The sequence below is a fragment of the Candoia aspera genome, chromosome 13, assembly GCF_035149785.1.
Source record: "Candoia aspera isolate rCanAsp1 chromosome 13, rCanAsp1.hap2, whole genome shotgun sequence".
Classification (NCBI taxonomy): domain Eukaryota; kingdom Metazoa; phylum Chordata; class Lepidosauria; order Squamata; family Boidae; genus Candoia; species Candoia aspera.
The window spans coordinates 5,221,669-5,230,499 of record NC_086165.1 but is presented as its reverse complement, the minus strand read 5'-3'; positions in this window follow the sequence as shown (position 1 = coordinate 5,230,499).

The following is an 8,831-nucleotide window of genomic DNA, read 5'->3' as shown; positions in this document are numbered from 1 at the left end:
GGCCAGGAGCATCCCAAAGAAGAAGCCAGATCTCCAAAGAAGTATGGATAGTCCAGACAAGTAGTCAGTGATTTCACCTGCCACGTTAGTAGCATGGTGTCTGTATTCCAAAGAGGAGCTGGTGCCGGGACAACAGAGATAGTGCCATTGCTGAAGCGTTGTAGTTGTCTGATATGGCCCTGTCCTCTCAACAACAGGTATGCACACTCCGTGGACAAGGATTTGATTCCATAAAGCCCCTGGCCCTGTTCAAACCAGCCCACAACAGCTCTCCCAACAGCTTGTCCTTGGTTCTGAGAAACTTGCTCGGACTGAAAACCAAGTGATGAAACCGGTTCTTGAAGGGGAGCAAACCTGGAGAATGTTCTACTCAGGCCCCAGAGAGAAAACTCTTCCTACAGTCCACAAGCTGCACAGGAAGAAGTTGACAAGGTAGAGAAGGGAACAAAAGCTTTGCGCCTTCCATTTGTTTGCACGAAGCCATGGCAACTCAACCCAAGGTGTTGCATGCCCTTGGATAAACAAGGCCATGCTTGAGCCTTTCTCTAGCAATAGAAGGGGGAGAAAATGATCTGTGCGAAAAATATGCTCTACCCCAGAGACACGTTGGGCTCAAAGTGACCACGGCTAGCTGTTTCACTCATACCAAAATGGGTTGCTTTGATTTATTAATGTTCTAGCAAACTGGCCAAATCGATAGAGATATGTTTGCAATAAAATAAAATATGTTTTATTTCAGGAGCAGGAAACCTATTCAGGGCCAAGCACCACGTTGTCTGCAGGTTATATACTACAAGCTGCAAGGTGGAGTTCCTATGTATCTGGACCCTAAATGTTTTAAAGGCATCCTGTGCCAAATTATTCTTATGGTAGGGAAGGGGAGATCCAGAAAGAACAGTGCGATCCTCTGCTAATCTAATCAGAGCAGAGATCTAGCGAAAGTGCTGAAAAATTAGGAAAAGAGAGGCGACCGTTTCCTCTCCAAATTATCAGCTCAGTTTCACAATTGAGCCGTTCAGTGATTGAAACTGGAGAAAGTCAATAGCTTAAAAAAGAGAGAGCCTAAATTAAATATGAGTTAAATTTAAGTATGCGGTGTTGGATGGGTGAACAGAAACTTACCTCTCAGAAATTTTTCCAAGTGAAAAACCTTCCTTGTGATAAAGGGAACTATCCCCCACAGAAACACAGGCCATAATATATGTCTACGTTTTTAAGGAGCAGTGGGAATCTTCATCATATGAGGGATAGCTGGGTATAAAAATGCATATAATAGGGGAACTACCACTGGAGTTTGCTCCCAAATAAGGAGATATGGGATGAGAGCCGTAATGCATGTGTCTAAGAGCATCCTAGTGCTGTTGGAAAAGAGCACAATTAAAGGGAATATTAGTAGAAAGACAGATGATCCTGAAATGTAAAGCTTGGTGGATATCGTAGAACGTATAAGCTGGAAGGGACCTCTTTTTAATGTTGGTGTGTAAGTTGGTCTTTACTCCTAGTGAAGATGATGAGGTTTCCTTGGCAACATTTTCAGAGCCTTTGCCTTCTTCTTCCTGGGGCTGAGAGAGAGGGACCAGTCCAAATTCACCCAGCTGGCTTCATGGCTAAGGCAGGACTAGGACTCACGGTCTCCTGGTTTCTAGCCTGGTGCCTTTCACCACGACACCAAGCAGGCTGTCAAGTCCATGGCAACCACATGGACAAGTCCCTGGAGTTTTCATGGCAACATTCTTAGTGCTTGGGAGAAGAACACTTCTCCCTAGAGCTAAGAAGGAGGGACTGGCCCATTGTCACCCAGCTGACTCTTGCACCAAAGGCAGGACTAGAATTCAGGATCTCCCAGCTTTTACTCCAGTGCCTTTAATACTACACTAAATGGGCTCTTGGAGGAGAGCTTAGAAGTCATCTAGTTCAACCCTGTGCCCAGTGCTAGAAGCTACTCGGCTATCCCTAACAATGACCTTCCATCCTTCTTTGAAAACTCCCAACAAAGAGTTCCAGGCAGGCCATGCCACTGGTTATCAACTCTTAAGCACTTCAAATTCTGCCGGTGTGCAAACTGGTGACCAGCTGAATTCTTAAGAAACAGCAAAGCTTCTTAAAATGCTGTTCCTTAATACCAGTGTTGACATAATCATATCATTTAAAATAAAGCTCCAGCTAGGTGGCAGCACCTAGCCAACTTTGGCTGATCTCAGAAAGCTAAGTAGGCTCAAGCTTGGTTAAGATTTGGATGGGAGACTACCATGGAATAGTAGGTAGGGAATTTTCTGACAATGCAAAATGTTTTCTTATTGTTGCCAAAAAACCTTACAAAGATGTATCCAGGAAGTCACCAGGAATGATCCCAACTTGAGGGCAACCTTGTCTTCTTTTAGCCCTCATTTTCAGGATCTACACATGATAGTTCGCTGTTCGGTTCCCCACAGCCCCATCCTCCATTCCATTTTATTTCAGCATCAGCCACAAGATAGAAAACACATCATTCCTGTGGGCAACAGTCAAGAGTAGGAGCTGAAGCACAGTCTGTGGGACACACACAGCTTCTGATCCAAGAGACAATGGGGAGCCCAGAAAGTACAACTGGGGATTTATGACTGCTAATTCTTCCTGGCCTCTTCCATCTAAAGCAGGTGCTCCACTCTATCTGATGACAGGTCTGACCCTGGTCATGATTATATATTTATTTACAGCGTTTGGCCTGAAAAAACTTCACTACACGGGAAGACTCTGGAGGCTGTAGCTTTCTAGCAAAGCTTCGAACTCAACTCTGAGATGTTACCGGATTTAAGAAGAGGTGAGAAGACTTGATGGGGGAAAGCCTTCCATTTGGCTGCCGTTCCAACACTAGGCTAGATAAATCTCTCTTCCCCCCTCCCCTCCTGCCAGGCGGGTTGTTTTCAATTTCTGAGCCCCAGGCTGGCCCCAAGCCAATCCCTCTTAACCGTAGAGGGGCTAAAGTTCCTCAGGGCTAGGAAATTCTCCTCCTCACTGCAAGCTCAACTTTACCTTTAAGTTTCAAGGCTGGGTCACATCTCTGCTTGGAGTCTTCTGGTTGGACTTAGGAAGCTCTGGGGTGGGGGCAGCTGTTGCAGCTGGAGTTTTCAAAGTTCATTTCTCACCCCCTAGACAAGTAAGTCCCGAGATAACATCTAAGCGTGGAATTCCTTGAGGTGCGTAGATGGTGATACAATTGCCAGGGAAAAATATTGAATCTACGGATTGGTAATCCTTGGACAACCTGGAGTATTTTGATCAGAGTTTTTGCCTACCGGCTGTGGAGGAGTTGGCCTTTTCTTTTGATCTGGGATTTGTGTGTTTGTCTGGTGCTCGGCCTGGTCAGACTTCGGAAATCTTCCCCGGCTCAAGGTAATGTTCTACTTTTCCAAGCTTTCTTTCCATTGTTGTGTTTCCTTTGCCAATAACCTTTGTCCCTATCAGTTACTGAACCAGGTGCCTTTGAAAAACACATCATAAAACGCTACCCCAATCTTAACCAAACAATGTCATTTTAAATGTTGAATGTTTGCCCAGATGTACAAAGGAAATGGACCGTCTTTCTTAGGGAAGCACTCTTAGTGGTGAGCCAGATCGTTTTCTCCACCCCCAAAAAAATCCTCTTTAGAATGCGTCTTCGTTAATTAGCAAGAGGAAGTGGTTCAATAATTCTTTTCTATTTAAGAAGGTCTTTTTCTACTTGGGAAAGAAATCAAGAGTAATAATCACTCCATCCCCAGCAAGGCTTTTTAGGTACAGAATTCTTAACCAGAAGAAAGGTTGTGATTGTGTAGTGTTTCCCAGCCCCCAAAACTTTTTTTTAAATGATCACAAGGGAGTCTTCATCTTGCCCATTCCCAGCATACTTCCATCAATTTAATAGAGGTGCTTAAGTTATATCTACAAGCCGTTGAAAAGGTGGAAGCTTTGTTTGGCTTCAGTTTATAGTCTGCCAACGTTACAGCCACCCTCCTTAGTCTGCATTGTTGTCTCAGTAGGCAAAACATTTGCAAGGCGGCAAGAAAGCTCCTTGGAATAGAGGAGGTGGCAAAGGTGTTTCATCAAGAGGCAGTTGGCATTGGAAAAAAAACATAATTACCCCGACTTCAGAGCAAATGAGGCGTCTAATTGTAACATGGGCTTGATTGCTTTTTCTTTTTAATAAAAAGCACAATTTATGATCCCGACAGGTCACGTTTGCTAACTCATTTGAAGTGAATTATACAGGGACTTTAACAAACAGACCTTCCATCATGGCTCTGAAACTCTGCGGTTATTGATCAAGATTTTTATGGCTCTTTTAAGAAATGATAAATGAAATCATGGCCAGGCACTGCCTTCCTGGGGGTCAGTCTGAGGTTTGCAATTTGAATGAGCAGATCTTCCTCCCTCACAAAGAACCCTTGAATCTTTGCCAGCTATTTTGTGAGAGTCTTGCCGGTCCCAATCTTCTTTCTCCCTGCCCGCCCCCACCCCCAGATCAACGTCATGCTGCCTGAGCTTTTCCTTTTCGTGAACTATCAAGTTACACTTGCAACGACTGAGCTTCCTTTGACTCAAAAGCTCTGGCTGAGACTGTTAAAAATCACAGTGAGGCATTGACTCCCTCAGCCGCTTTCTGAGGAAACATCCCAGTTCCTGGGAATGGGGACATTTCTAACCCCTCCCACACAGACCTCCACTAGGATTGATTAAACCTGAATCATGGTGGGAAGGCTGTGATTTATTTTGCTGTGTGCGCAATTGGTTGGCTTGTTGACCTCTTCAGAGAAGACTTAAGAAGTCTTTCTCCCTGTCCCTTCCTTTGATCTCCTTAAAGCATGAGATGTCCTTTTACATCAGGGCCTAAATGTTCCAAGTGACTGTTGAGTTTAATAGCCACCGATGTTTTTCTTGCCCAAGAATGAGCAGGTAGGACAGATCTTGGGTAATAGCAAGAAAATGATTTCCGGGAAGTTTTGTTTGCAGTTGAAACAAACTTGTGTCTTCCCCCCAGCATTTTTCCATTCCCCAAAATGACTTACAAACCATTCTGAAACGATGTGGCTGAGCTGTCTCCAAAAAAACCAAGGCAGTGGGGCAGTCTAGTTCTGAAGGTGGGTGATTTCATATTTGAGAGGGAGGTAGAAGGATTCTTGTTTGGTGATACCCAAGAACCAGATCTCTCTAAGAGATGCTGCCTTCAGGAGTATTTCTTTTATGGATGGGATAACTGGTTAGGCTGATTATGAAACAATAGTTGAGTTCACATATTGCTAAGCTGTAGTTTAAACATTGGCCAGGTTCGTCCTTCACATTACACAGTAAGCGTGGTTTGAGACTGGGTTTCCATAAGATGCTGAAGTAAAAAGCAGAGCAACCATGATATGGGTCACTGTGTGCTGGGAACTAGTTCAAGTGATTCCTTAGTCGTAAATATGTTAAGCATTGAAGAGAAAGGGCCAACATCGCTCACCTGGAAACAACTGGCCAAAATTGCTTTCGCTGCCAGGTACTGTCAATAACTGAGGGATGAGCAGACAGGGCTCTGTCAGCGGTGGCCCCACTCTTCATGGAATCTTATCCTCCAGAGAGATGGTGCTGCAAGATGAAAAAAAATGTTGTTGTTTTTTAATGAAGCTTTAGATGGTTTTGCTACTGATTCATTATTATAGGTAAAGGTTTCCCTTGACGTAAAGTCCAGTCGAGTCCGACTCTAGGGGGCGCTGCTCATCTCCGTTTCTAAGCCTTGGAGCCGGCGTTGTCATAGACACTTCCGGGCCATGTGGCCAGCATGACGACTCGGAACGCCGTTACCTTCCCGCCAAAGCGGTACCAATTGATCTACTCACATTTGCATGTTTTCGAACTGCTAGGTGAGCAGGAGCTGGGACTAGCAACGGGAGCTCACCCCGCCACGCGGTTTCGAACCGCCGACCTTCCGATCGACAGCTCAGCGGTTTAACCCACAGCGCCACCGCGTCCCTCGGGATTCATTATTATAGTTTGGCTGTATATGCAGATGTTGGCCTTGCATGAGCCAGCTTAGAAAGTTACTGGAGAGCTATACACATGATCCATTTCACCCACTGCATGAAACCATGTATAATCAAGCCAGGTCTATTAAAAATGCCACAATTAAATGCAGTTGTATCTTGGACTAAGCCATAAACCATTATCTACAAACCCCAGTGGCTGCATTCACACTTCATTCTAAAGCCATCATCAAACCATCACCTAATGACTTACAGCACAGTGAGGACCAAGTCTATGGGTTCACCCATAATACTAAACCATGGCCTGTTGAATGAGCCATTGCATCATGAACCATATGTCAGGCTCAGCCTATATGACTTATAAACCACAATGGGCTGAGTTCTCCCATTGTCATGACAAGACTAAGCCATAACCAAGCATCCACATTACAGCTCTGCATGATTAGCCAACCCAGCTTGTGGGTATATTTTGGGTCCTTTACCCAGGCCTCCATTTGTAGCTCCCTCATCTTTGGTTTGTCTCCTGTTGAGGAGGCTGTAGGGTTCCCCCTCTCTAAGCCAAGTGGGGAAGGAACGTGGAATAATAGAAGGGTTAGAAGCAGAAGATAACAATCCTTTGAGTCCTTTGAACTCTGATGCTGGTGGAATTTGTGAAGCCCCGCTGCAAACTCTCACACATTTGCAGCTGCCTTGCTGTTAGTTGACATCTGTACAAACAGCTCGGGCCAGAAGTGACCCCACCAGGATGAAGCAAAGGGCAGTCTAAGAAACCTCACAGAGCAAAATTGTTTTGAAAACAGTGGGGTTGGGCTGCCTGATCAAGAGCTTATCTCTCACATCTTGGGACAGGAACCACTGGTAGAATAGCTCTCCCTGAGGAGGAAGTAAAAAAAGGAGAACCAGTGAATGAAAGTGGAGCACATTCCAGCTCATTTTTGAACCTTCCTGAGATACATTGGGCCCCTCGGTGATTTCCCCCTTCCTTGGGATGAGCTAAATGGGAGGGGATTATAAATAAGGTGAGCAGCACTGTCTACATGCCTTGAGATCATTGGATCAGATAGAAGAAGTAAATGCAAAGTGCTGATTGGTGATTAGGAAACAGCGAACATTCCTGCTTTGAATGCACCATAAACGGTCCTTCAGATCTGCTGGATCTGATGCTTCAGTTGAGGAAAGATGTTGACATGTCCTAGAGAATTCTATGACCTCCTTGATTGCGATCAGGCCACCAAGAAAATCTCCTTTGTACCCACCCAGCATACAGGCTTCCAGTTTATGGTTTTATTTGTTTATTTGTTTAATTTATATAGCCACCCATGAACGCATGAGTTTGTCCCCCTTCAACACCACCCAAGGAAAAGGGCGAAATTTCTAAAAAAAATAATATCTTTTAAGGCGTAGATGCCAGCACATATTTAAAAATAATACTTTAACTAGAAGTACAATCCACCTCATCCTATAGGAAGAGGGAACAGGTAATCTGTCTCATATTGCTTGCAACAACCAAACAACTTCAGGTCTTCTGATTCCCTACTCTCTGTTCTCAGTTTTTCCCCCTATTCTTTAAGTCAGTCTTGGATTAAAGAGGTCTTCAAGGAGAGTGCTGCCCTCTGTAAAATAGGAGACATTCTCCAACGTTTTCCACTTCCAGTACGCCTAGACCATCCATGCTGAGATGGAATGCTTGAACATGGCCTACCCATGTGGAACCCAATGTGCCTAAACCAGGATGGTAGCATTGTCCAGTCTGGAGGTGACTAGGCAGGGCTGGGCATTCATAATCTGGTGGCTCAGTATGTGTGTGTGTGTTGTGTTGTCATTGTTTTAGTGTAAGATATTGGCCATGCCAATGGAGTAGCATCTAGACTGCAGAGACAAAGAAAAAAGGTAAACAAAATTTGATGTGCTCAGCCCTTTTTGAGTACGGCAAGACTGGAAGAATATCCTAGCTCAGTGCTTCTCAACCTTGGCAACTTTAAGATGGGTGGACTTCAACTCCCAGAATTCTGGGAGTTGAAGTCCACCCATCTTAAAGTTGCCAGGGTTGAGAAACACTGTCCTGGCTGAAACAAACCCATCACAGAAATGTGTGTGAAAGGAAGGGTCCCAGCACATGAAGAAGTAACAAGTTGTATACGGAAGATACTATCACACTGGGCCTGAAGCAAGTATTATGGAGACATCATCTGGTCTGCCTAAAGTGAATTTCCCGGGTTCCACCTCGGTTGACCTCAGGGCCAGTTCCTAACTCAGCAGAGCATCCTTCCTTCCCATGGCAACTCCGAGCAAGGCTCAATTGAATGAAATCACCTCCCCCTCCCGAAATTCCGAAGCTCTTCCGGAAACGGATCTCTTATCATTTTTATTAAAAGCTGCACGCTCAATTCTCAGTTCCCCCATCCCCTCGGCCTTCCCGATTCCCTCCCGCTCTATTTATTTTGGCGAGAGGCAAAACGTTCCCTGGGGAGGGATGGAGAGTGGGAAATGAATAATATTTATTGCAGTCATCAATCTCTTCCCTTGCTGCGTCCCCATCAAAGCACTTGCTTTCCCTAGCAGAGGTCAGGCAGAGGAGCAAAAGGATCAGGTTTAGGGTAAACCGAAGGTGGAGTTTCAACACCAGACTGCAACAGAGCACAGGTCTTCCCATCCCATGCAGCAGGGGATGTGGTGTGTTCTGTCTTCATCTTGGCCAGCCTTTGGGAGTTTACAATTTCTGTCGGACTCCATGTCTCCAGGGACTAATGAGATCAGTTGGGGAGACTGCAGCACTATGCCATAATCTGGCTTGCTCCATACACCACTGTGTCAACCAGCCATCTGATGGCTTGTCCAGCAAGCCACAATTACAAC